General features: G+C 37.3%; 1 long non-coding RNA gene across 1 annotated transcript in view; it reads left to right on the forward strand.

The window, feature by feature from the left end:
* Positions 1 to 10,650: 10,650 nt before the first annotated feature.
* The window catches only part of LOC106998298 (uncharacterized), a 105,520-nt gene continuing 88,343 nt past the window's right edge, over positions 10,651 to 27,827 (forward strand). Inside the window, exon 1 of the long non-coding RNA XR_001444726.3 lies at positions 10,651 to 10,990. This is a non-coding gene — a long non-coding RNA (uncharacterized LOC106998298). The remainder of the gene's footprint in view (positions 10,991 to 27,827) is intronic.

A 27,827-nucleotide genomic window follows, 5' to 3' on the forward strand; every position in this document is an offset into this window, starting at 1 on the left:
GCTTAGTAATGTAAGTAGGTTGCTTATACTTTATCTTTGTCCCTTCTTGACAAATAGAATAAAACAAATTTTAAAAAATGTATTGTTATTTCTCAAATGAGGTTTGTCATGGTTGTGGTTGTCTTTCTTTTCTTCTTTCTCCTTTTCTCCTTCCTTTCTCCTCCCTCTTCTTTATTCTTCTTATTACTATACATAGTCCTAAAATCAATTACTACTTTTTACTGGCAATGACCAAATCTCTATCTGCAGTTCATACCTCTCCCCTGAGTTTCAGAAAAACAGTGGATTTTTTTTTTTTTTTTAATCGAAGTCTCACTCGGTCACCCAGTATGGAGGGCAGTGGTGTAACCTTGGCTCACCGCAAACTCTACCTCCCGGGTTCAAGAGATTCTCCTGCCTCAGTCTCCTGAGGAACTGGGATTACAGGCATGGGCTACCATGCCTGGCTAATTTTTTGTATTTTTAGTAGAGACAGGGTTTCACCATGTTGGCCAATCTGGTCTTGAACCCCTGACCTCAGATGATCCTTCTGCTTTGGCCTACCAAAGTTCTGGGATTAGAGGCATGAGCCACCGTGCCTGGCCTACCAGTGGATTTTATATTCTGTTTCTCTCTAGTATAATTCCAAGTACAAAGTGATAATGATCCCATGAATGACAAACTGATGAATAAAATGTCAACAGTTCACCCTATTTAGCCTTATGATGGCCTCTTATTCCCAATTCAGTATATTTTTATTTCCTGCCTTATCTTTACAAAATATAAACAAAGGAATATATTAAAAAGGAGGGAACCAGGAAAGGGGAAAACCAAGAGATGAAAAACAAAATTCTGATAAACCTAGATCAAGGTGCATCTGAATTATAAAATATATTTATTAATATGTTTTTATTCATTTAAATAAAAGCCTAGAATTGTGCTTATATTATTAAATTGATAGGAGAAAATGCCTTGTTATTAGTATAGCCATCTTTTATGTCTTCATTTATATAGAGAGACATGTTCCTAAGATATTGAAAACATCTGGTGCTTCATTGGTTTTAAATATACTTCTTCATATTTTTGAAAGCACAAATTACAGAAAGCTTATGGGCAGTTACCTAGTCCAATCACTCACTTAGTGAAAAAGGAATATTCACCTCAGTAAAGTCAAGTACCTTTCTGATTATTACACAATAGGTTAAGGGCAGAACTGAATCTATAACTCGCACCTAAAATATTCCAGTGTCTTTTCCCACACATCTAAGAGATCATTAGAATCATTATTCCTAGATCTAGTGCAAAGGCAAACTAGAGCCAATGTCCTGTCCTGAATTATACTGAATTTTGAAATAACATTTTACAAATACATGCATTTGTCTTTATAATTTACAAACCTTTGTTTTAGATTGTGGTATTATGTGTGTGTGTATGTGTATATTTGTTTGTACATAAATACACACATACCTCCTGAAATCCTTGGCATTTACTGAATGGTAGGAGTAACTTCTGATATTCATAATGAACCATACATGAGGGGTTTTTTGGTGTTTTTTTTTTTTTTTTCTTTTTGAGAGGGAGTCTTGCTCTGTCACCCAGGCTGGAGTGCAGTGGCATGATCTCACCCACTACAACCTCTGCCTCCCAGTTTCAAGCGATTCTCCCACCTCAGCCTCCAGAGTAGCTGGGATTACAGGTGTGTCCCACTACACCTGGCTAAGTTTTGTATTTTTTAGTAGAGACGGGGTTTCACTATGTTGGCCAGGCTGGTCTCAAACATCTGACCTCAAATGTTCAGCTTGCCTAAGCCTCCCAATATGCTGGGATTACAGGAGTGAACTACCGTGCCCAGCCTATGTCTGAGTTTTTGCTGATGAGGTGATGGTGCAAAATTTTGGGAGGAAGAGGGAGTTGGCCAACAGAAAAGATCAAACTCATGAAGAAAATGGGAATTTTCAGCTCCATCTTGCAATCTCTTGGGCAGAGAGGAGGGCTGGAGATTGAATTAGAAACCCTCTTAAACAACAAGATTTGGAGACTTTCCAGGTTGGTGAACACAGCAATGTGCTGGGAAAGTGGCAGGCTGCATACCACACCCCCATCCCTACCCCACACCTGGCTTCATGCATCATTCTAGTTTGTTCTCTCTGAATTGTATCTTTTAAAACAAATCAACAATTATAAATAAAGTGCTTTTGTGACTTATTCTAGGAAATTATGAAACCTAGGAGAAGGCCCTGGGACCCCCTCCCCCAATTGCATAGCCAGCTGGGAAGAAGTGCGGGTTACCCGGGGCCCTATTTGCGGCTGTTCTCTGATGTGGGGTAGGCTCCTGGGACCAAGTCCTTAACCTTTAGGGTCTAGACTCACTCCAGGAGTTAGTGTCAGAATTGTATTGATTTCATCTACACCCAGTTTGTTGGAGAGTTGGAGAATTGTTTGCTGTAGAAAAACATGTATTTGTTTAAAAAACACACATGGCCAGGTGCAGTGGCCCATGCCTGTAATCCCAGCATTTTGGGAGCTTGAGGTGGGTAGATCATCTGAGGTCAGGAGTTCAAGATCAACCTGGCCAACATGGCGAAACTCTGTCTCTACTAAAAACATCAAAATTAGCCAGGTGTGGTGGTGCACACCTGTAATCCCACATAGTCAGGAGACTGAGACACTAGAATTGCTTGAACCTGGGAGACGGAAGTTGCAGTGAGCTGAGATCGCGCCACTACACTCCAGCCTGGAGCGAGATTCCATCTCAAAACACACACACACACACACACACACTCTTAGTGTCAGAAGTGGTGTCAGAAAATGATACACAAGGCCATAAAGGATGTGTGTGTGTGTGTGCACACATATAGAGCTTTTATAACATACACATATATGTGCAAATATATATATGAAGGGCATATATTTTTATAAAGCTTATATATGCTTACATACGTAAGCTACATACACAGGCATATATGTGTGTACTTTTAAATATATTTTATAGAGGGTATATATAAACTCACACATACACATACAAACACATACATAATATATCCTGCAATATAAACGAGTCTTAGTAGTTAGAAAAGTTTGCATAGGACATATTTATACTAACAAAGTACTCATAATTTATCCTAAATTTAAATTAAAGTGGGAGTCTTTTATTTTATCTAGCAACCCTAAATATAAAGCATTTTCCTAGATGCCATAACTCACACCTTCAAATCAGTGAGGTTTTTCCTGCTGGTGTACTTAAAATAGGTTTACTGCAATGTTACTCTGGGTTGGCAGAAGAGAGAAAGTTTGAGAATTAGGAGTCAGTAAACATCTTAAGCAGACATCAATTGTAGAGACCCGGATTTTTTCAATGCCTCGTTATTCTGATGTGTTAATATTAAATCATATCATCTTCAACTAGCAAATGCTGCAGTGTTAACATTTGCATATAAGTCAATTGCTTGGAACTTGATAATTATGCTTTTCAGAAATAATATTCTATAAGACTGTCAGCTCCCCTAGGCCATATTACAAAGGCCTATTTGGCAAATAACGTAGTTGAACTACTCGTTAAAATACCATTTGATTTGTGCTTTAGAACTCGGGACAAAGTGGCCCAATTTTATTCCTCCTTCTGTGAAGCCGAGTGGGCTCTTCTGCTACACGACTTATTATTGTATCTTAGAAAGGATGTTGACCTCCCAGCAGAGCTGGCAATTTGTATAATTAAGAGTTTTGTAAGTTTTGTATTAGTTTCTCAAGGTTGCTTTCTATTCTATAGAAAACAAATTTGCATCAATTTCTCTTTTTTAAACTGTCTCTTATTCTTATGTCTTGTAATTTGCCCTAACGCTGTTTAGGTTGACATTTCACTGCATCTTCTCAAGCATGTACTGAGGGAATTGTATGGTTATGAGGAAGAGAAGCAGAACACTCAGAAACAGCACCGCCGTTTTTGAGCATGGTTGATGTACCAAGCACTGTGCTATGCGCTGCTCTCTACAGGCTACAGATAACAGTTCTTACAGCCGTCCTGTGATTTAGGTCAGCGGCCGCCAACCTTTTTGACACCGGTGACCAGTTTCATGGAAGCCATTTTTTTCCCCCATGGTGGGAGGGGGTGGTTTGAGTCGTGATGGTTTTCAGAACATCGGGCATGAATTATATTCTCATCAGGAGCGTGCAATCTAGATCCCTGGCATTTGGAGTTCACAGTAGGGTTCGCACTCCTATTCCAAACTAAAGCCGCCACTGATCTGACAGGCGGTGGGGCTCAGGCATTAATGGTGGCTGCTCCGCCTGCTGCTCACCTCCTGCTGTAAGGCCCGGATCCTAACAGACCACGGGCTGGTACCAGTACGTGCCCCGGGGGGTCGGGGAGCCCTGACTTAGATGGTATTTCTCTTTTACGGAAGAGAGATGGGTCACGGAATGATTATCCAAGATAGTGTAGCTTGGTAAATGGTGCAGGTAGGATTTAAACACATTATTTTTCTGATTCTAAACACCTGTTTTCATTCATAATGTTGTTTGGGGGTAGAAACCCCATAGGTACAGTAGTTGAGAGATGAACTATCTTAGCATATCCAAGCAATTCAAGTGGACAAGGCTAGATAATTTGATTGAAAATGTTTTACATCAAAATAGCCCTATTTAGTGAAACAATGGAACATAAAAAGTTTTCTATTTGTCTTATAGTCTATGTTCCAAATTTTTACCTCCTTTGTTTACTTGTTTCTTGTGATATTTACACTCACACAAGACCATTATATTATATGGAGACTGGAAACTCCAGAAAGTTAAATTTATAAAGGCAGTAAGAGGTAACGCAGATTTTCAAATATGACCTCTGATCTCGTGTTTATTAATTTTTCTAATTTTTTTCAAAATATTATTGTTCCAGCAGTGTTTCATATTACATTTGTCTTAATAAGACTTTCAAGTTGATTTATGATACTCCAGATGAGTTACTTGAAAACAGAAATTAAACGATGCTGTAAAATGTATCTTCTCTTATTCTAATACTTCACAAAAAATTGCAAGGCTTTCTAAGCCATACTTGGTGGCACATATTTTGTAATTTTTCTCACATTGTAGAAAATTTTAAAATAGTGACAATAAAAAAATACAGTGTTGGATAAATGTATAACTACTGTCCTTTGAATGATTACTGTGTGCCAGGTCTTATGCTGAAACTTTTACAGGAACATTTTCATTTAATCCACAGAAATAAGAAAATAATCAGAACACAGTGGCTAGCTTTCCTAAACAAAGTTATTACAGTACGCTTTTACTGTTAATAGTTTTACTAGTACACATTCTTTTGTTACCCAATCTTTTGGACAAATGTGTAAAACAAATGAAACATTATAAAAAAACAAAAATATGCAAGCATAATATTGCAACTGATCAAAAATACACAGGAAGCTCACAGGATAAATGAGGCATTAACACAGGGTGACTGTTTCATTTGAACAAAAAAAGAAGAGGAACATTTATCTCATTAGTTTATTATTCACTCCTGAGAAATGTCATAGAAATTCTAGAATGCCTTGTCCAACCTCCACAGATTTCTAGTTATCCTTTTGTGTACTAATATCATAGCTACTTTTAGCTAACATCCTCAAAAATAGCTCAATGCTGTTACTAGGAGCAGAAAGGAGTTGAAACTTCGAAGTCTTCCCATACTCTTCCAGGGGTCCCATAAAAAACCTGGCTAAAAGACTTCCTAAAGTTAAACTCAAAGTCTTCTATGCTCATTCCACACTATGGATTTTTTAATGCTTACTCTCTTTTTTACATAACTGTTCAACATTAATTCTCATTTGCTTTTCATTGTTACCTGTCTGTCTTTCAGATGAAAAAACACATGTAGCTGAATTCCATGTTTAAATAAATGCAGAACATTGATATTTTTAGCATTAGTCCCAGGGGCAGAAAATAGTACAAGAACTGTAATGTAACAGATAAAGCACAGATTCTAACCCCAGATAGAGTATGTTCAAATGTATGTTCCAATATATCTGTGTGCAGAGGTTTAGACTACCAAAGGAAATCAAACTATTTCACCCCTTGAACAACACAGAAAAGGCACCACTGATCCCTTCTTGGGGGACTCTCTGCTTTTTTCACAAAGCCCAAGGAGCCATGGGTAGATTTCTCTCAGGTCTGAAACTCTGTTCTCTTTTACAGTGAGCCCCCCGATCACTGGGCTTTTGAATATATACATGTGTGCATGTGTGCATCATATATTGTATTTCCATGTATGTATATGTCTGTCCATGTCTTTGTATGTAGTCTACATGCTATCAAACTGATTGAGAAATATATAGACACTCCCAAATTAAATAGCTAAGCCAAATGCTTTTCAATTTCCAGTGATATGGGTACATCTTTGTGAATAAGACTAGCAAACATTGCTGGTTTAGTAGAAACTGCTTGTCTTATAAGTTATCAACAAAATACTCACATAATTAACTTTAGGGGTTTTTCTTTCATGGTAACTGCCTAATGTACATGTACTATGAAGCCGGTTAATAGAAAAATAAGATAATGACTAAGCATTGTCTAATACCTCAATAATTTTTCTATAATTATTGAGGATGAAGAAATTAAATAGATAGAGGTGCAATAAGAGTCTATAAACATACTTCTTTTATAATAATTATGTTTAATGATATGTTTACTTTAAAGATTTTCCAAATTCATTTATATCTATGCACTTAAACTTTTGCCAAGTTAAATTGAATTATAGCTATTCACAGAATTTTCAAATAAGACAAAATACTGAAACATTAACAAAGGGTTTACATATATTCACTTGTTGCTTTTCATCACAAAGAAACAGAATTTTTTTTCATTTCTTAGTATGTTCCACATTCAAAACTTTGAAGATTCCTATATTTTTAGAAATTAGGAAGTATATATTCAAAAAATAAGCATATGTGACAATTAAAATGCGTTAATGAGTCAAAATGAGTTCTTGGTTTTCACTAGAAATGCAGGTTATTTTGTGTATTAGGCCACTCTTGCATTGCCAAAAAGAAATACCTGAGAATGAGTAATTGATAAAGAAAAGATGTTTAATTGGCTCACAGTTCTGCAGGCTTCACATGAAGCATGACACTGGCATCTGCTTGACTTCTGGAGAGGCCTCAGGGAGGGAATACAAAGAGGAATAGGCACCATATCACATGGTGTTTTAGTCCATTCTCATGCTGCTATGAAGAAATACCTGAGACTGGGTGATTTATAAAAGAAAGAGGTTTAATTGATTCACAGTTCCATAGGGATAGGGAGGCCCCAGGAAACTTACAATCATTGTGGAAGGGGAAGCAAATATGTCCTCTTCACAAGGTGGCAGGAAAGAGAAGTGCTAAGTAAAAGCGGGAAAAGCCCCTTATAAAACCATCAGATTGGCCAGGTGCAGTGGCTCACACCTGTAATCTCAGCACTTTGGGAGGCCAAAGCAGGAGGATCACGAGGTCAGGAGTTCAAGACCATCCTGACCAATATGGTGAAACCTTGTCTCCACTAAAAATACAAAAATTAGCCAGTCATGGTGGCGTGCGCCTGTAGTCCCAGCTACTCAGGAAGTGGAGGCAGGAGAATCACTTGAACCAGGAGGCGGAGGAGGTTCCAGTGAGCTGAGATTGCACCCACTGCACCCCAGCCTGGGAGACAGAGCTAGACTCTGTATCAAACAAACAAACAAACAAACAAACAAACAAAAAAAAAACAGAAAACAAATCTTGTGAGAACTCACTCGTTATTACAAGACCAGCAGCATGGGGGTAACTGCCCTTATGATTCAATTACCTCCCACTAGGTCCCTCCTACAACAGGTAGGGATTATGGGAGCTACAATTCAAGATGAGATTTGAGTGGGGATGCAGCCAAATCATGTCATATGGTGAGAGTGGGAGCAAGAGAAAGAGAAGGGGGAGGTGCCACACACCTAAAAAACAAACAAACAAACAAAAAAAAACAGATCTCCTGAGAACTCACTCACTACTGTTTGGATAGCACCAAACCATGAGAGATCTTCTCCTAAGGCCTAAATACTTTGTACTAGGCCCCACCTGCAACATTAAGGATTACAATTCAACATGAGACATGGAGGAACATATATTGAAACTATATCATTAAGAGTTAAAATTGTCATTGACATCTGTAATTAAAACTACTAGAAATAAGGGGAAAATTTGGTATGCAAAGTGTACAAGAAAAGCAAGACATATTTTTGGTAAATATAATGAAAGCCTGAGGATGTGGTTTTGTTGAAGAAAAAGTAGTAGTGTTTAAAGGTTATTGAAGAGTTGTTTCAGAATGAAAGAATACAAAAATAAATTACATATATAAAGCTGAATGAATATCAATATTATAAAAGGTTATAAAATTTTATAAAGAAATTTTACATGTGATAAAATGCACTAAGATTAAACAAGTTTATTATTAGGTTTTTAAAAATTGAGCTTTAATATCCAAAAGTACATTGATATAAAACTATAATTTGGTTTTTCTTTTAAGCATGATGTTTGTGTCATATGTTGTTTTTTATTTTGAGACAGAGTCTTGCTCTGTGGCCCAGGCTGGAGTGTAGTGGCAGGATCTATGCTCACTGCAAGCCCCGCCTCCTGGGTTCACACCATTCTCCTGCCTCAGCCTCCCGAGTACCTGGGATTACAGGCGCCCACCACCACGCCTGGCTAATTTTCTGTATTTTTAGTAGAGACAGGGTTTCACCATGTTAGCCAGGATGGTCTCGATCTCCTGACCTCATGATCCGCCTGCCTTGACCTCCCAAAGTGCTGGGATTACAGGCGTGAGCCACCGCGCCCGGCCATTTGTGTAATATTGATAAGATACAGTAACAGATTTTTGTTTACTTTTTGAGTCAACTGCAAAAACAAAGAAAAAGAAAAGGAAAAAGAGGGAAGAGAGACAGAAAGACATTCTGTATCTTGCTATCTTTATTTGGTGTTTTGTTAAAATTAATAACTATGATCTCATAATGATCTGTGATTCTGTTATAATCAAGTGTTTTAAACCTTTACATATTTGGCAGACTTTCCAAAATCAAATTCCAAGAACTAAATTAAGTCTTTTCAACCTCAAACTAACTTTTGGACATTTCACAAGGGCCCCTGGAAACATAGGAGAAATATATTAAACTAATTAGCTTTATTTGCTATGTTAAAACTATACAGAATTGTCAATAAATTATATTTAACATTATTTGAGTAATATTTATGTAAATACGTTATTGATATATTTGCACCTAAACTGTATAAGCTCCCTAGAAATTGAATGTTTTTAGTCATCATTTTGTTTTTTACGTTAAAATGTTATGCCACAGAAATAACCCAATTTTATTCTTGATTGTGGAGTATAATAATGTCCCATCAGGTCTTTAACCATGATCATTTTAAGTCTTTTTGTCCAGTGGTAATTGCTTTTTTCTGACATTTTTTGGGGGGTGAGGCGTTTAACAAGTAACTATAATTCTACAATGTGTATCAAGCAATCCTAAGATAAAGAAACAAAGTCAAAGGAATCATATTAACTGACTTTAAACTATATTACGACTATAGTAACCAAAGTAGCATGGTACTGGTACAAAAACAGACACAGAGACCAAGGGAAAAAAATAGAGAATCCAGAAATAAAGCAGAACACCTATAGCTTTGACAAACTCAACAAAAATCATAAATGAGGAAAAGACCCTCTTCTCAATAAATGGCTCTGTGATAACTGGACATCTTTACGCCAAGGAATGAAACTGGATCTCTACCTTTAACTATATAGAAAAATTAACTCAAGATGAATTCAAGACAAACGTAACACCTCAGACTATAAAAATTATAGAAGAAAATCTAGGAAATACTCTTAGTGTCAGTCTTGGCAAATAATTTGTGGCTAGGTCTTCAAAAGCAATTGCAGCAAAAACAAAAATTGATAAGTGAACCTAATTAAAGAGTTTCCTTTGGGAGGCCAAGGGGGACAGATCAAGAGGTGAGGAGATCGATACCATCCGGCTAACCCGGTGAAACCTCGCCTCTACTAAAAATACAAATTTGCCAGGTGTAGTGGCACACGCCTGTAGTCCCAGCTACTTGGCAGGCTGAGGCAGGAGAATCACTTGAACCCAGGAGGTGGAGGTTGCAGTGAGCTGAGATCCAGCCACTGCACTCCAGTCTGGGCAACGGAGTGAGACTCCAACTCAAAATACATACATACATACATACATACATAAATATTAAAAATAAAAAAGAGCTTCCATATATCAAGATAAACTACCAAGGCAGTAAACAAATCATATATAGAAGAAATATTCACAAATTACACATCCAACAGAGGTCTAATTTCCAGAATCTCTAAGGAACTTAAATTAACAAGCTAAAAGCAAATAACTCCATTAAAAATTGAGCAAAAGATATGAATAGACACGTCAAGAAACAACATACAAGTGACCCAGAAACATATGAAAAAAGTGCTCATCATCACTAATCACCAGAGAAAATAAAGATATTGGCAGGGCTTCAGAGAAAAGGGAGCACTTTATCCACTATCAATCGGAATGGAAATTAATTCAGCCACTGTGGAGGACAGTTGGGAGATTTCTTTAAGAACTAAAAGTGGAACTACCAGTTGATCCAGCAATCTCATTACTGGGTATATATGCAGGGGCCTTTGAAAACAGTATGCTGAGAATAGATAGGGCTCAAGGACAGTATCTCCAATTGAACTTTTAATGAACTCCCGTAGGCGCCAAGAAGGCGGGCAGATAAGGAAGAGCATAGAAACAAGGAACTGAGTAGAAGGTTACATGTAGGAAAAGAAAGTTTGTTTTGCATTGCATTCTTTCTGCTGATGTGGGGTTTATGGAGTATAAATAAAGTGAGGCGGAGGCTCTGAGTGCGGCCGCCATGTTCTCTGTGTGTCTTTGTCTTTTGTGTGTTCTTTCATTCTCCACCACCCCCGGCACGGACCCCAACAAGTGGCGCAGCGAGCAGGGTCAGCATGGGTGAGTAGGGGAGAACAAGAAGGGGAACCCCCTAGGGGCGGGTAAGGCCCGGATATTGTTAAGGGGAACCTTCTTAAGCTTTCATTATGGGGAATTCCATCTCTCTGGCCTCAGAATATTTACGGCTGTTTCAAGGACTGTTGCTGTCTATAGGAGTGGAAGTAAAAGAAAAAGACTTTGAAGCGATTGTTTGCCCATGTTGAACAACATTGTTACTGGTTTCAGTATCAGACTAAAGTGCAGCTGAATCGCAGAGAATGGTTACAGGTAGTAAAAACTCTGCTTAGAGCTCTCCAGTTAGGGGATGTTATGCCTCTAAAATTGTGGACCTTGTGTGACTCTATCACTCAGACATTAGAGTTACTTGAGACTGATTCAGAGTGTGGTAATGTAGCCACAGGAAGAAAGGTATCTGAGGATTTGAAAAAAAAAATAAAAAATAAAATAAATAAATCTGAAATGGAGCCCATTTGTGCCAGGATAACAGAGGATGGGGGGGTAGCAAAAGGGGGAGAAGAGAAAAAGCCAGCTCTTCCTTCTTCTAAGGGAAATTGTGACATGCAGTGTATTATGGAAATGCTTCAACAAATATTACAGATATATTCTTCTAATTCACCTTTGCGAGCTTTCCCTGTTTCTTTTCCTTCTGCCCTGTTAAAAGAGGATTTTCCAGAGCCTCCAACCCCCCGGCTTCCTTATCTTTACCTTTGTTTGGCAAAGTTGAAGCCCTGTTCACATCAGACATACTTTAAATTTATACTAAACACCTGTTTAATATGTCAAAACCAGTGTATATGTATATCTTATTGTTTGTTAAAATATTATGAGTATTTCAATAGTCAATAAGCACATTAATATTAACTATTAATATTAATATAGTATTAATAACCCCAGCTAGGAAATTGTTATGTTATAGGGGTGCATAGGTTCCACCAATTTACACTCCAAACAGAAGTTGAGTATTCGAGTTGCTTAACACATTAACTACCTCTTGATATTTTCTGTGTTTTTAAATTTTAACCATTGTATTGTGTATGTAATGATTCTCAATTTGGTATTAATATACATATTTCCTAGTGAGTAATGATGTTAGACATATAGGTTTATTGTCATTTCTTTGTTCTGCTACTTTTGGTTGGTTTATTTACCTTTTCCTATTAATATGTTGGGATTCTTTATATTTGGGGATATGAGTATTATTATATATTATATATACTTTTAATTAAAAAAAAAATTTAAGGAGCTGGATCTGTTTCCAATTATTTGTGCTTCTTTTGCTCCTAATGCTCAGTTTTCAAATGGTGGCAATAATGTCCAATTTAATGCCTTACAAATTAAATTTTTAAAAAGAAATGAAAGCTGCCATTTCTAACTATGGACCTCAACCTCCTTTTATCCTTGGTCTTCTTGATATTTTTCATCAGAAAATTTGATAATTCCTATAGACTGGAAGACTTTGGGGAAGGCTTTTCTTGATCATTCTCAGTGGTTACAATTGCACAGCTGGTAAATGGACAAGGCACATGTACAGGCTAGGAAAAATGTTATGTGTGATCCCCCTGGACCCACTGAGGAACAACTCACAGGCACGGGCCAATATGCTACTCTTAATACTCAGGCTGGTTTAGATGATGTTGCCCTTACTCAAATCAAGATTTTGTTTTTAAGGGCCTGAAATAAGGTAGAGATAACAGGAAAATCTTCCCTTTCCTCTGTGAAGATTTTACAGGGCACAAATGAACCATATCTATATTTCGTAGCCCGTCTTCAGGATGCTGTCTTCAAAATTGTGGGTGCTGGCCTTGCTTCAAAAATTTTGTTACAAACATTGTCTTTTGAAAATGCTTATGCTGACTGTTAAAAATTGTTAAAATCGTTAAAGGCCAATGGGGCCAATATAGATAAATATATTAAAACTTGTGTTAGTGTTGGAGGGGCTATTTATAATGCTCAATTATTTGCTGGAGCTTTGTTTAAAGCCTTAAAAGGAAATAACAAACAAGGTGCTTGCTTTCAGTGTGGTAAACCTAGACATTTCAAAAAAGAATGTCATAAAAATTGAACACTTTTATCCCTCAAGGCAGAAAGCTGCCTTCAGAGGTGTACAAATGTTGTGGTAAAGGTCGACATTGGACAAATAAATGTCGTTCCAAAACTGATAAAAGTGGAAATTTACTGTCTCCTCTCCTCGGAAACGGGAGCCGGGGCCCACAGGCTTGGGGCCCCAACAATTACAATACAAGTCTACTACAATATTCAGTGAGCAATGGCCTACAACATTAAGGAATAAATTCAAGTCCTCCTTAAGGATCCCACACCTTACCCCAGTTTCTCAGCTTTATGCGGCAACTAAGCAGAGCGCCGCTGCTGACTTAGCTATTACTCAGCCTTATACTTTGTCTCCTAATAAAGGAGTATATAAATTAGCTATTAGAGTGTGTGGCCCTTTGCCAAAAGGACACGATATTACTAATAAAATTCTTATTATGGTTCAAGTCTCACAATTTATATGCCTAGAGGCAGGGGAACGTATTCTCAATAGGGAGGGTTTGGTAGCACAGAAAAAACTGTTTTTTGGGAAACTTTAGTTTCTAATCAAAAGCCCTTATGTTCATTGCACATTAATGAAATAGTTTTTAAAGGGTTAATTGATACGAGGGTGAATATGTCTATTATTTGTTTAAATTAGTGGCCTATACAATGGGAAAAAAGACAAGTTTCAGTTATACTCACTAGCTTGGGTGCTGCTTCTGTGGTTTATCAAGATGTAGAACGTTTAACCTGTGTCGGTCCTAAAGGTCAACAAGGTCAAGTGTTTTTTTTTATTTTTCTATTGTTCCTATCAATATTAATTTTTGGGAACAAGATCTTTCACAACAATTTGCTGCTTTTTTAAACATTCCTCATATTTCCTCAGCTGCCAAAAATATGATGTTCAAAATGGGCTACAATCCTTTAAACTCATAGCCACCACTCCTATTTAGGTGAAACAGTGACCATTATTTAAAGAAATACTTAGGACTTTAAAAGAGTAAGTCAAAAAACAAATGGCCAAGAGGAATCTAAAGCCACGTACTTCTGCATGGAATTCCCGTCTTTGTCTTGTCTTAAAACTATAAATGTTTACATTTAACCTAGGGAAAGTTTACAGCCCGGTCTTCCTAATCCTGCCCTTATCCCACAAAGTTAAAACCAGAGAAAAGCAGCAAGATGCTTTTGTATCATTACAAACTCAGCTTTCTTTCTACTCACTTAATATTGCCACAGAAAAAATTTAACTGGATTTTCTTATTCAATATTTAGGTTATACCTTGGGGGCACAAAATATTCGACCCCAAAAAATTCAAATTCGACGTGATCATTTAAAAACATTACATGATTTTCAAAAGCTTCTAGGAGACATTAATTGGATGCGTCCTGTTTTAAGAATACCAACATATCAGTTATCACATCTTTTTTCTATTCTAGAAGGAGACAGTCACTTGGACAACTCACGCCATTTAACTCCTTTGGCTTTACAGGAACTCCAGCTTGTTGAAGAGCAACTTCAAAAGGCCCTTCCTTTTGTTTATTTCATACTTTACCTTCTCCCACAGGAATGATTCATCAAACTAATCGACCACTAAAATGGATCTTTTTGTCCAATAAAATATCTAAACGCTTGGCTACTTATATCGATCGTTTAGCTGAACTGATCATCAAAGGACGGCATCACTGTCGACAACTTTGGGGAGGAGATCCTTCCTTAATTATCTCTCAATTCACTCATAGTCAGATCACTTATCTTCTTGCAACTTCTGATTCTTGGCAAGTTGCTTGCGCTTCTTTTGTTGGACAATTTTCTACCCAATATCCTAAGTCTCCGATCTTTTCATTTTTTAGGCAACATTCTGTGTTGCCTTTCTCACCAATTTCTGTATTTCCTGTTCAAGGTCCTACCTATTTTACTGATGCTAGTAGCAATGATAAGGCTGGATATTGGAGTGTTCCTCAATCTCGAGTTACAGTTTATCCTTATCCCTTGGTGCAGCAGGGAGAATTGTTTGCTGTTCTGATGATCTTACTTGATTTCCCTACTACTGGTTGTAACAATGTTAGTGATTCTCAATACGCTGTTTATGTTACTTCTTATATTTCTCAGGCCAGTTTACCTCTTTGTGCTACTTCTTCTCTTCAAAAACTCTTTTCCTTGTTATCTTCTACTTTGAGCCAACGTCGAGCTCCTTTATTCATCACTCATCTTCGTTCTCATTCTCAACTTCCTGGACCATTAGTTCATGGTAATACTCAGATTGATTCACTTTTAATAGGCCACCTACATGCTGCAGAACAAAAATATACTCTACATCACACTAATAGTTCTGGCCTTCAACGACGGTTTCATTTAACTTATAAACAAGCTCGTTCTCTTATTCGAGCTTGTCCTTCCTGTGCTCCTTTGAGCATGCCATCCTTCCATCCTGGGGTTAATCCATGAGATGTCCCTTCTTTTGAACAATTAAAGTATGTTCATCATACCATTGATACCTTTTCTTATTTTCAATGGGCCACTCCGTTGACATCTGAGAAAGCTGATTCTGTTATTACACATCTCTTAGCTTGTTTTGCCATCATGGGCATTCCTCTTATACTTAAAACTAATCATGCCCCTGCCTATGTCTCTCGTAAATTACAAGTTTTCTTACAGCAATACAATATTCAACATATCATCGGTATCCCGGGCAACAGTCAAGGTCAAGCCATCATTGAGCACACAAATTTAACTTTAAAAACTTAACTATTAAAACAAAACAAAAAGGGGGAAATGAGCCCCCCAGAAACCAGATTTTGAAACCAGATTTTGAAGGTTCTTTTTACCTTAATTTTTTTGAATCAATGGAGACAATTGCAAGATTCTGCTGTCGTAACCCATCTTTCCTCACCTCCCTCGGTGATAGTCCCCGCTGACAGTTTAAAGGTTTGGTATCCTAATGAAGAAGGTAAGTATGTTCAAGGGCAAGTTCTAAAACAGGGACGGGGCTATGCTCTTGTCCTTACAGGGAGCGGACCTGAGTGGTTTCCTACAAGATGATTGAAACCCTGTTGAAAAGAAAACTGGATTCAGCATGCATTTCTTCCTTTGTTGGATATGCCTCGGTGGGGGACTTATTTCTCTTAGTGAGGCTTTGTATGAATATTGGACTTATATTCCCTTTCCGCCCTTGTATCAGGGAGTCGCCTGAGGGGAGGTGGAAATTAAGGTTTTCACCAACGACACTACTTGGATGCCGTCCCCCTATATAGACAAGGACAATATAGAACGGGAAACGGGAATTATAAACAACACATATCAATTTGGAGTGGAAGGACTTCCAATATGTATGGGAAATAGTTCTCATTTTCTCCGAAAATCGCATGAAGCCTGGGCTGTTCGTTATAATCATAGTCATGTGGCTGCTAATACTGTTATTATTGTAACTAGAAGTTTTTAATATAATCATACTGTATATAGTAATGAAACTATTCCTAGTTCTTTACTTTTTTGTCCTATTCTAGAGGTTTCTCCTAATATTGAGGTGCTGGAGTGACAACAATGTCGGGGAACAAAACCTCGGATTTTATTAGAATACAATGGAATGTAAATAACTCATTGGAGAGTGCACGGTGATTTTCAAATAAAATTTAGTCACATACCTTTGAAATGACACTGGGTAAATAAAAGTATTGCTGCTAACAGTAATGAAACCTTGGTATGGCGTGAAGGAGGCCTGAAGTACAGAGTCATCTTTGGAAGTTGTTAGCTGCAGGCGATGCCATTAGCACTTTTGTGGGGAATATGTCCCTTAATCTTTCTAACCCAACTAACTCCTTTCATATTCAGTTATATCGAAATACCTCCTGATATATTATTGCTTGTGTCCGTGAGCCCTACCTATTATTAGCAGGGAATTTGACATGGGATAATGATACGGGGATTGTTAATTGTACAGATATGTGTACATTTTTGTCTTGCCTCAATCATTCCTGGTGGCACAACTTTACTGGGGATATTTATATCCTCAGGGCTCGTAAGGAAATTTGGCTACCTGTTAACCTTATGCGACCATGGGGGGCATCACCTCTTGAAACTTATATTTGGACTTCTCTTCAGCGAACCTGCCATGCCCTTGGACTTATAATTGCCTCGGTGATGAGTCTTGTTGCCATCGCCTCCACTGCGACCGTAGCAGGACTTGCTCTTCATCAAAGCATACAAAATGCTGAATTTATGCAGCAATGGCATGAACAATCTCACTGGTTATGGCTTCAACAACGAAACATCGACTCTCAACTTGCTGAAAGATTGAACAACATGGAGCAAGCATTAACATGGCTTGGAGATCAGCTCACTGTACTCAGTACTCGGATGACATTACAATGCGATTGGAACTCCACTCAATTTTGTGTAACGCCTGTACCTTTTAACATCTCTCAAAATTGGACTGTAATCCGAAAATTATTAGTAGGCCATAAAAATATTAGTTTGGACATCCAAGAGCTCATTCAGAACATTTCCAAAGCATTTCGACAACAATTACATGTGTTATCTGGAACCGTAACCCTGCAGAGCTGGGTCAGCGCCTTGCTGCCTTTAACCCATGGACCCAGATGAAAACATGGATTTCTACAATCTCTGGAAGTATATTGCTTTGGGCACTTGGATTGAGTCTACTTCTTTTGGTGATTCGATGCTCCCTCCATCGCCTCCAAAAACAAAAGAAAACACAGGAACAAATATGGGCTACCTTTTTAGGATTGAGGCAAAACAAAAACAAAAAGGGGGAAATGCAGGGGCCTTTGAAAACAGTATGCTGAGAATAGATAGGGCTCAAGGACAGTATCTCCAATTGAATTTTTAATGAACTCCTGTAGGCGCCAAGAAGGCGGGCAGATAAGGAAGAGCATAGAAACAAGGAACTGAGTAGAAGGTTACATGTGGGAAAAGAAAGTTTGTTTTGCATTGCATTCTTTCTGCTGACGTGGGGTTTATGGAGTATAAATAAAGTGAGGCGGAGGCTCTGAGTGCGGCCGCCATGTTCTCTGTGTGTCTTTGTCTTTTGTGTGTTCTTTCATTCTCCACCACCCCCGGCACGGACCCCAACATATATACGTAAAGGAAAATAAATCATTCTACCAAAAGAACACATGCACCCATATGTGCATGGCAGCACTGTTCACAGTGGAAAAACCATGGAATCAACCCAGGTGCCCAGCAACAGTGGATTGGATAAAGAAAATGTGGTACATAGACACTATAAAATACTATGCAGCCATAAAAAATAATGAGATCATGTCTTTTGCAGAAACCTGAATGCAGCTGGAGGCCATTAGCCTAAGTGAAGAGAAAACTAAATACCACATGTTCTCACGTATAAGTGGATGCTAAACATTGAGTATACAGGCACATAAAGAAGGGAACCATAGACACTGGGGACCACTAGAGGAGGAAGAGAGGGAAAAGAGCAAGAGCTGAAAAACTACCTATTAGGTACTATGCTCACTATCTGGGTGACAAGTTCAGTCATACTGCAAATCTCAGTATCATGTAATATACGTTTGTAACAAACCTGCACATGTACTCCCTGATTTTAAAATAAAAATTGAAAAAGAAGAAACACACACATATAGTCATATATACATATATAACTGTATATATGCATAGATTTATTCATATAGAACTTCATACGTATATAACTATTATATACATATATAACTGTAAAACTATGAAACTTCTTGATGGAAGTTCTAGTAAATATACAACTAATGAAAAAGATGTTAAAGTGTGTGTCTTCAAAGACATGCAATCATATCTTAAAGATGTTGAGGGTTCAGGTCCAGATGACTGCAATTAATCAAATATTATAATGTAAAGAGTCCCAAAAATGTTACAATTTCCCAGTGCATATAAATATTATGTTTACACAATACTGAAGTCTGTGAGGTGTGCAATAGTATTATGTCTAAATAATGTATGTATATTAGTAAATACTTTCTTAATAAAAATGCTAATGATCATCTGAGCCTTCAGCATGTCAAAATCTTTTGGTTGGTGGAGGATACAGCCTCAATATTGATGGCTGCTGACTAATCATGGTGATGATTGCTGAAGTTTGGTGTGACTGTAGCAATTTCTTAAAAATGAGGCAATGATACATTTTGCCACATAAATTGACCCTTTCTTTAATCCATGATTTCTCTGTAGCGTGTAATGCTGTTTGATAGTGTTTTGTCCACAGTAAAACTTCTTTCAAAATAGAGATCAATCCTCTCTAGCTGTTCCAGTCTTATCAACTATTATTCTGTGATATTCTAAATGTTTTTTTTGTCATTTCACCAATGTTCACAGCATTTTCACCACGAGTAGATGCCATCTCATAAAACTGCTTTCTTTCCTTATCCAGATGAGTGGAGTTACTTATCCATTCAAGTTTTATTATGAGATTGCAGCAATTCAGTCATATCTTCAGGCTCCTCTTCTAACTCTAATTCTCTTGCTATCAACCCCATCGGCAGTTACTTTCTCCATTGAAGGCTGAAACCCATCAAAGTCATCCGTAAAATTTGGAATCAACTTCTTCCGAATACATGTTCATGTTGACATTTTGACCTTCTTCCATGAGCCACGAATGTTCACAATGACATTTAGAATGGTAATTCCTCTCCATAAAGTTTCAAATTTAGTTTGCCAATATCCATTAGAGGAATCACTATTTGTGACAGCTATAGACACACAAAATGTGTTTCTTTAATAGTAAGACTTGAAAGTTAGAATTACTCCTTGATCTATGAGCTGCAGAATGATGTTGTGTTAGCAGGCACGAAAACATCATTCATATCCTTGTATCTCTCCATCAGCCCCCTTGGGTCTGAAAGCAACAATATTTTGAAAGAAATATTTTATTCTGAGCAGTTAGTCTCAAAACCGGGCTTAAAATATTCAGTAAATCATTCTGTAAACAGATGGGCTGTCACCCAAGATTTGTTTTTCCAGTTATAGAGCACGAGCAGAGTAGATTTAGCATGATTCTTAAGTGCCCTAGGATTTTCGAAATGGTAAATGAGAATTGGCTTCAAGGTAAAGTCATCAGTGGCAATAGCTCCTGGCAAAAAAAGTGGGCCTGTCCTTTGAAGCTTTGTTATTTATTATTTTATTGACACATATTTGTACGTATTTATAGGGTACGTGTAATATTTTAATACCCAGAAAAATGTGTAATGATTATATAAGAATATTTAGAATATCTGTCGCCTCAAACGTTTATTATTTATTTAGGTTGGAAAAATTTCAGATTTCTCTTCCAGCTATTATGAAATATACACAATATTGTTGTTATCTATGCTCATTCTATTGTGCCATTGAACAGTGAAATATATTTCTTCTATTTAAATGTATGTTTATCACAATTAATCTACCTTCCTTCACACCCACACCCTGACACACACAACCTTCTCAACCTCTGATATGAGATGAATTTACTCCTTCTCCATAAGAACAACTTTTTTTTTAGCTTTCAAATTTGAGTGGAAATACACATAATTTTCTGTGCTTAGTTTATTTTACATAATATATTAACTTCCAGTTCCATTCAAATGACAGGATTTTATTTTATTTTTGCCCAAATAGTATTTTATTATGTATATATGCCCCACTTGCTTTATGCATTCATTTGTTGCTAGACATGAAGGTTGACTCCTATCTTTCCTATTGTGAATAGTGCTGCAATAAACTTGGAAGTGCAGATGTCACCTTGAAATATTGAATCATTTTATTTGAATAAATACCCAGTAGTGGGATCACTGGATCATATGGCAGTTTTTTGTTTTTTGTCCTTTGAGATATTTTCAAATTGTTTTTATAATGGCCGTACTAATTCACATTTTTCACTAACAGTGTATAAGAAATCCCTTTTATCTGCCTTCTCACCGGCATTCATTTGTTTGTCTTTCTGATAATAGCCATTCTAACTGGGGTAAGATGATATTACATTGTGGTATTGATCCTCATTTGCCTGCTGAGTAGTGATGTTGAACATCTTTATATCCTTGCTGGCCATTTGTATGTCTTCTGTTGAGAAATGTCTATTCAGATCTTGTGTCTGCTTTTAAATGTGATCGTTTTACTGGTGTTGAGTTCTTTGAATTTCTTATATATTCTTAATTTTAGTGTATTGCTGAATGAAGAGTTTGCAAATATTTTCTTCTGTTCAACAGTTAGTCTCTTCATTCTGTTATTGATTGTTTCCTTTGCTATACAGAAGCCTTTTTAGTTTAATATGGTCCTAGGTCCTATTTGTCTTTTTTTTTTTGCCTGTGCTTTTGAAGTCTTAACCATAAAATCTTTGCTTACACCAATGTTCTAAGGCATTTCCTCTATGGTTTTGCCTAGTAACTTTATAGTTTTGAGTTTTAAGTCTTTAATCCACTTTGAGTTGATGTTTTGATGTAATGAAAGATAGAGGCCTAGTTTCATTTTTCCGCCCATGGATATCCAGTTTTCCCACACCATTTACTGAAGAGGACATCCTTTCCCAAATGTATAGTCTTGGCACCTTTGTTGCAAATCAGTTGACTGTAAATATGTGGGTTAATTTCTGGGTTCTTTATTCTGTTTTATTGGCCAGTGTGTCTGGTTTTATGCCAACACATGCTATTTGGTTATTACAGTCTTGTAGTATATTTTAAATTCAGGTATTGTGATGCCTCCAGTTTTGTTTTTATTGTTCAGAAATAATTTAGTTATTAGGGCTCTTTTATGATTCCATACAAATTTTAGGGTTTTCTTTTCCATTTCTGTGATGAGTGACATTGGTATATTTACACGGATTGCTTTGAAACTGTGGACTACTTTTGGTAGTATGATCATTTTAAGGATATTAATCATTTCAATCCATGAGCATAGGATTTTTTCCATTTATTTGTAACATCTTCAATTTATTTCGTCAATATTTTGTAGTTTTCCTTAAAGAGGCCTTTTTCCTCCATGGTTAAATTTATTCCTAGGTATCTTATTTTTTTTTTTTGTAGCTATTGTAAAAGGAACTTACATTTGGTAAATTATTTCTTGGTTTATTTTTCAGATTGTTCAGAAATGTTACTAATTTTTGTAAGTTGATTTTATAACCTGTTACTTGACTGAATGTGTTTATCTGTTCTAAGAATTTTTTGGTGGAGTCTAGGTTTTTCTAAATTTAAAATCCTGTCATTTGCAAAAAGGAATAATTGTACTTTCTTGTTTCAATTTGGGTGCCTTGTATTTCTTTATCTTGCCTGTTTTAGCTAGGACCTCTAGTACTCTGTCGAATAGAACTGATGAAAATTATCGTTTATGGTGTTTTCTAGTTCTTAGAGAAAAGCTTTTAGCTTTTCCCCATTCAGCATGATGTTAGCTATGGGTTTGTCAGACATGGCCTTTATTATGTTGAGGTGTGTTTCTTCTATGCTTGAGAGTTTTTATCATGAAGAGATGATGAAACATTGATTTTATCACATCCTTTTGCTGCATCTATTAAGATGATCATATATTTTTTGTAGTTAATTCTGCTGATGTAATGTATCACACTTATTAATTTGCTTATGCTGAATTATCCTTGTATCCCTTGGATAAATCCTGTTTGATCATAGTGTATTATCTTTTAGAGGTGCCATCGGATTTGGCTTGCTCATATTTTGTTGAGGATTTTTGTGCCTTTATTCATGGTGGATATTGGCTTGAAGTGGGGTGCGTGTGTGTTTGTATGTATTTGTGAGTGTGTGTGTATGTTTATGTCTGAGTTTGGTATCAGGATAATGGTGGCCTGGGAGAAGGAATTAGGAAGAATTTCCTTCTCCAATTTTTTAAAATAGTTTGAGAAGAATTGATATTAGCTCTTCTTTATAAGCTTGGAACAATTTGGCAGTAAAACCATCTAGTCAAAAGCTATTTTGGAGGGAGATATTTTATTACTAATTCAATGTCATTACTTATTATAGGACGGGTCAGGTTTTCTATTTATTTCTGATGTAATCTTGTTAGATTGTATATGTTCAGGAATTTATTATTTTCCTCCAGATCTTCCAGTTTATTAACATATAGTTGTTTATAATGGTCTGTAAGAGTCATTTGTATTTCTGTGGTATCAGTTTTAATATTTCCTTTTTAATGTATGATTATGTTAAGATTTCAGTCTTCTCTGTTTTTTTCATGGTTAGTCTAGAAAGTGGTGTTTTTATTTTGTTTATTGGTTAAGAAAACAACTTTTAGATTCATTGATTTTTGTACTGTGACTTTACCCTTTATTTCACTTAATTCTGCTTTGATCTCTGTTATTTCTTTTCTTCTGAATTTAGGTTTGGTTTGTTCTTAATTTGTTAGTCCCTTGTGGTGCATAATTTGGTTTGAAATCTGTTTTTTGATAAGGGCATTTGTTCCTTCCTCTTAGTACTCCTTTTGCTGTATCCCATAAGTTTTACTATGCTGTCTTTACACTTCCATTTGTTTCAAGTCTTTTTTTAAAATTGTTTCTTAATTCTTCACTAACCCAATGGTCAACAAGATCAAGTTGGTTAATTTCTATATATTTGTACAGTTTTCAGTGTTTCTCTTGTTCTTGATTTCTTGCTTTTTCTTTTTGTTGTTGTTGTTTTTTTGGTTTTTTTTTTTATTTTGTATTATGGTGGTCTCCGAAGATACTTAATAAATTTTGGTTTTTATCAATTTACTGAGTTTTTGTTTGTTTGTTTTGTTTTGTTTGCCTAACATATACTTTGTCTTAAAGAATGCTCCATGTGCTCATGAGAAGAATGTGTATTCTGCAGCTGTGGGATGGAATATTCTGTAAATGCCAGTTAGGTCTAAATGAAATTTAAATGCAATGTTTATTTGTGGATTTTTTGTCTAGATGATTTGTATAATGCTGAGACTAGGATGTCGAAGTCACCGACTATTACTGTAATGGAGTCTATCTTTTTATTTAGATCTAATCATGTTTAACTTATATTTCTGGATACTTTGGTTTGGGCGTATATATATTTAGAATTGTTATATCTTCTTGTCGAATAGATCCTTTTATCATTATTTAATGTGCTTCTTTTTTTTTTTTTGTACTGTTTTTGACTTAAAGTTGGTTTTACCTTATTAGGTATAGCTGCTGTTGCTCATTTTTGGCTTCTGTGTGTGTGGGAAACATTTTCCATCCAATCACTTTCAGTCTGTATGTCCCTTTACAGGTGAAGTGAGATTATTGTAAGCAACTTACAATTAGGTAGTGCTTTTTATCTATTCAGCATGTCTATATCTTTTAAGTAGGTAATTTGAGCTATTTATATTCAAGGTTATTATTAATAGGTAAGAACTAATTCCTGTCCTTTTCTGATTGTTTTGTATATCTTTTGTTGTTGTTTTCTTTTTTCTTTTATTGTTTGTTTATTTCTTTCTATTGTTTTTGTCCTTCTGGTTGGTGTTTTTCAATATGGGCAACACTTGAGTTTTTGCTCCTTCTCAATTCTGTGTCTACTCTAACAAGGAGTTTTATACTTTCATTTGTTTTTATGATAGTAGATAATAGCCTTTCACTTCCAGATTTAGGGCTGCCTTAAGCATTTTCTGTTGGGCTGATCTAGTGGTGATTAGGTCCCTCAAGTAATTTATTTATTTATTTATGTACTTACTTATTTGGGAAAAACTATTCCTCTTTCATTTTTGAAGGATAGCTTTGCTGAGTATAGGGTTTTGTTGTTGTTGTTGCTGTTTGTTTTGTTTTTAGTACTGGGAATATAATCTCTCATTCTCTCTTGGCTTTAAAATTTCTCCTCAGAAATCTGCTGTTAGTCCGATGGGGGTTCCTTTATATGTGACTGGATGCTTTTATGTTGCTGTTTTCACAGTTCTTTCTTTGTCTTTGACTTTTGACACTTTGATGATAATTAAACTTTGCCAAGGCTTTCTGTATTGTACTTATTTGTCTTTGAGCTTCTTATATACAAATATCTAAATTTCTTCTAAGACTCAGGCTTAGGAAATTTTCTGCTACTTTTTGTTGTTGCTGTTAGGTAGAATTTTGTTTTTGTTTTTGGTACAATTTCTGCCTATCTCTTTCCCTTCCGAAAGACCCAAAACTCAAACATTTGGTCACTTTACATTCTGCCATATTTATGTAAGCTTTATTATTCGTATTCTCTCTATATATAGAGTAAAATAAATATATATATCAGTATATAATCTACGTATTTCAGTATATCTATATATATCTATCTATTGATATATATATACTGATATATATATAGATCTATCATAGTAGATATATATACTGATATATAGATATCTATAGATAGATATAGATGTGTATCAGTATATATATTATATATACATATATATTATATATACATATATATATGCTGATTGGGTTATTCCCAAACACCTGTCTTCAAGTTCTGTAATTCTTTATTCTACTTGAAGCCCTTGATTACAGTTTTGTTTTATTTATTATAATTTTTTAATACAGAATTTGTTTTTTTAATCTCTGTTGAATTCCCATTCAGATTATAAATCATTTTTCTGATTGTTTTGTATTAATTTTCTGTGTTCTCTTTTATCTCACTAAGCTTCTTTCGTCTTAATTTCAATTGTTTCTCGGGTATTTCATGGAGTTGTTTTGGTTGAAATCTGTTGCTGGAGAATTATTGTGTTACTTTAAAAGCATCATGTTTTCTTGCTTTTTCATGTTTCTTGGCTCCGTATGTTCATATCTGCACATGAGTTGTAATAGTCCCTTCTTCCAATTCTTTCTGATTTACTTTCCTAGGGAAAGACATTCTTTTCTGTAGGTGTTTCTACAGTGTTGTTTGGGTAGGGAACTTTAGACTTGATTCTGTGTGTATGAAGTATAGTTTTTGTATGATTACTTTGGTTGTAATCAGCATCAGTGGTGTCTGTGATTTCCACAGTTTCCTATCCTGCACTTGTCAGTGAAAGCTGTATCAGGCTCTGCTAGGGACAGATGTGTCAGAATAAACTAGTTTTTGGTCCACAGTAGTTGTTGCTGTGAGCTAGGTAAGCCTTTCTGTTATTGGCTTCACTGGAGGCATACGTGGGCACTAATAGCAGACCTAGGTAGGTTGATTCTTAAGCTTCCAGGCTGCTTGCTTGGATAATGACGGTGCTAGCAGTGAACTGGGATTGTGGGCAGCAGGTTTTGTATCATCAATGACTATCAAAGGCAGGCCAACCCTCCGTTCTCAGGTGGCACACTTTGGTGTTAGCAGTGGTGGTGGCAGCAGGTTGGGCTGGCTTGCCCTCAGGGCCCCCAGGAGTAGCGCACAGATATCTGTGATAGTGGGTGGTGTGGAGTGAATCTCAGGCCACTATATGACATGCTTGGGCACCAGTGGCTGACAATCTGGGCCTTTTTAAAGGCTCTCTAATGGTGCATGTGTGCACCAGAAGCAGCAGGCAAGGAAAATTGATCCTCAGGTTCCCAGACAGAGTTCTTCCATATAGGGAGTTTGCACCAGGTGGGGTGGGCCTGTCCTCAGGACCCCAGTAGTGTGCACAAGCACAGGATGTGATTGACAGAAAAGGATGATCTCCAGGTTCCCTGATCGCATGCTTGAGTACCAGCAACAGGGAAGCTGCACCATTTGTCAGACCTTCTAATATTGCACACATGCACCTGGGACAATAGGTGGGGTGAATCAGCCCTCACTGCCTCTCATGGTGCACATGGGCATAGGCTGTGGTAGGCCAGGTGGAGCAATCCCTATGCCCCAGTTGGTGTTCTTGTGTTCCTGTAGCAAGCAGCCTGGGTCTTTTTTTCAGAACTCTTGATACTTCACACATGTGTCTGAGTCTAAAGGTGGGGTGGGTCATCCTCAGGCCCTTGGGCATGCCCGGGTGGTGGTAGCAGTGAACAGGGCAAGCCTGTCCTCAAGCCCCGGCATGGCATTTCACGGGGCTCATCTCCAGGCCCACTGAAGGTGCATGGTGGGGCATGGCCACCCTGCTGCAGGGATGGGGTCAGGGTTGCTGTGAGTGGCAGCAGTCCTAGTCGGGCAGCTCGCAGGTTCTGGAAAGCATGTGCTCCAGCTCCCTTTGTCATAGCTGCAGCCACCCTGGTGTGCTGCACCCAGCATTCCCCAGGGTGCAGAACATTGTGTGAGATAGAGTTCTCACAACCTGGGCACACTGGAAGTGCCAGCTGGTGTTCCATCTCCGTAGCCCTCCAGGTGGGCATGCGAAAATGTTAGTTGGGTTCCAGGATGTGGAAAAGCCTCCAACAGTCTGATGGAGGCTGGGCTCTCATAATATCTCCATTCAGCAGCTGCTTAGGTCTCAAGAAGTGTGTAACACCCAGCATGGACTCCTTCTCTGGAACCGTGTGGTTGCTCAGACTCTAGACAGCCGTCTATCCTAGTCTCAGGGACTGCAATAGCCAAGGGGCTTTCTTTTTTTTTTTTTTTTTTTTTTTTTTTTTTTTTTTTTGAGACGGAGTCTCTCTCTGCCGCCCAGGCTGGAGTGCAGTGGCCGGATCTCAGCTCACTGCAAGCTCCGCCTCCCGGGTTCACACCATTCTCCTGCCTCAGCCTCCCGAGTAGTTGGGACTACAGGCGCCCGCCACCGCGCCCGGCTAGTTTTTTGTATTTTTTAGTAGAGACGGGGTTTCACCGTGTTAGCCAGGATGGTCTCGATCTCCTGACCTCGTGATCCGCCCGTCTCGGCCTCCCAAAGTGCTGGGATTACAGGCTTGAGCCACCGCGCCCGGCCAGCCAAGGGGCTTTCTTAGGCCAAGATTGTGGGAGTTTTCAGTGAAAATGTGGACCTCTAGGAGTTGCTCAGTTACCTTTT

The sequence above is a fragment of the Macaca mulatta genome, chromosome 5 (assembly GCF_049350105.2).
Source record: "Macaca mulatta isolate MMU2019108-1 chromosome 5, T2T-MMU8v2.0, whole genome shotgun sequence".
Taxonomy (NCBI): Eukaryota; Metazoa; Chordata; class Mammalia; order Primates; family Cercopithecidae; genus Macaca; species Macaca mulatta.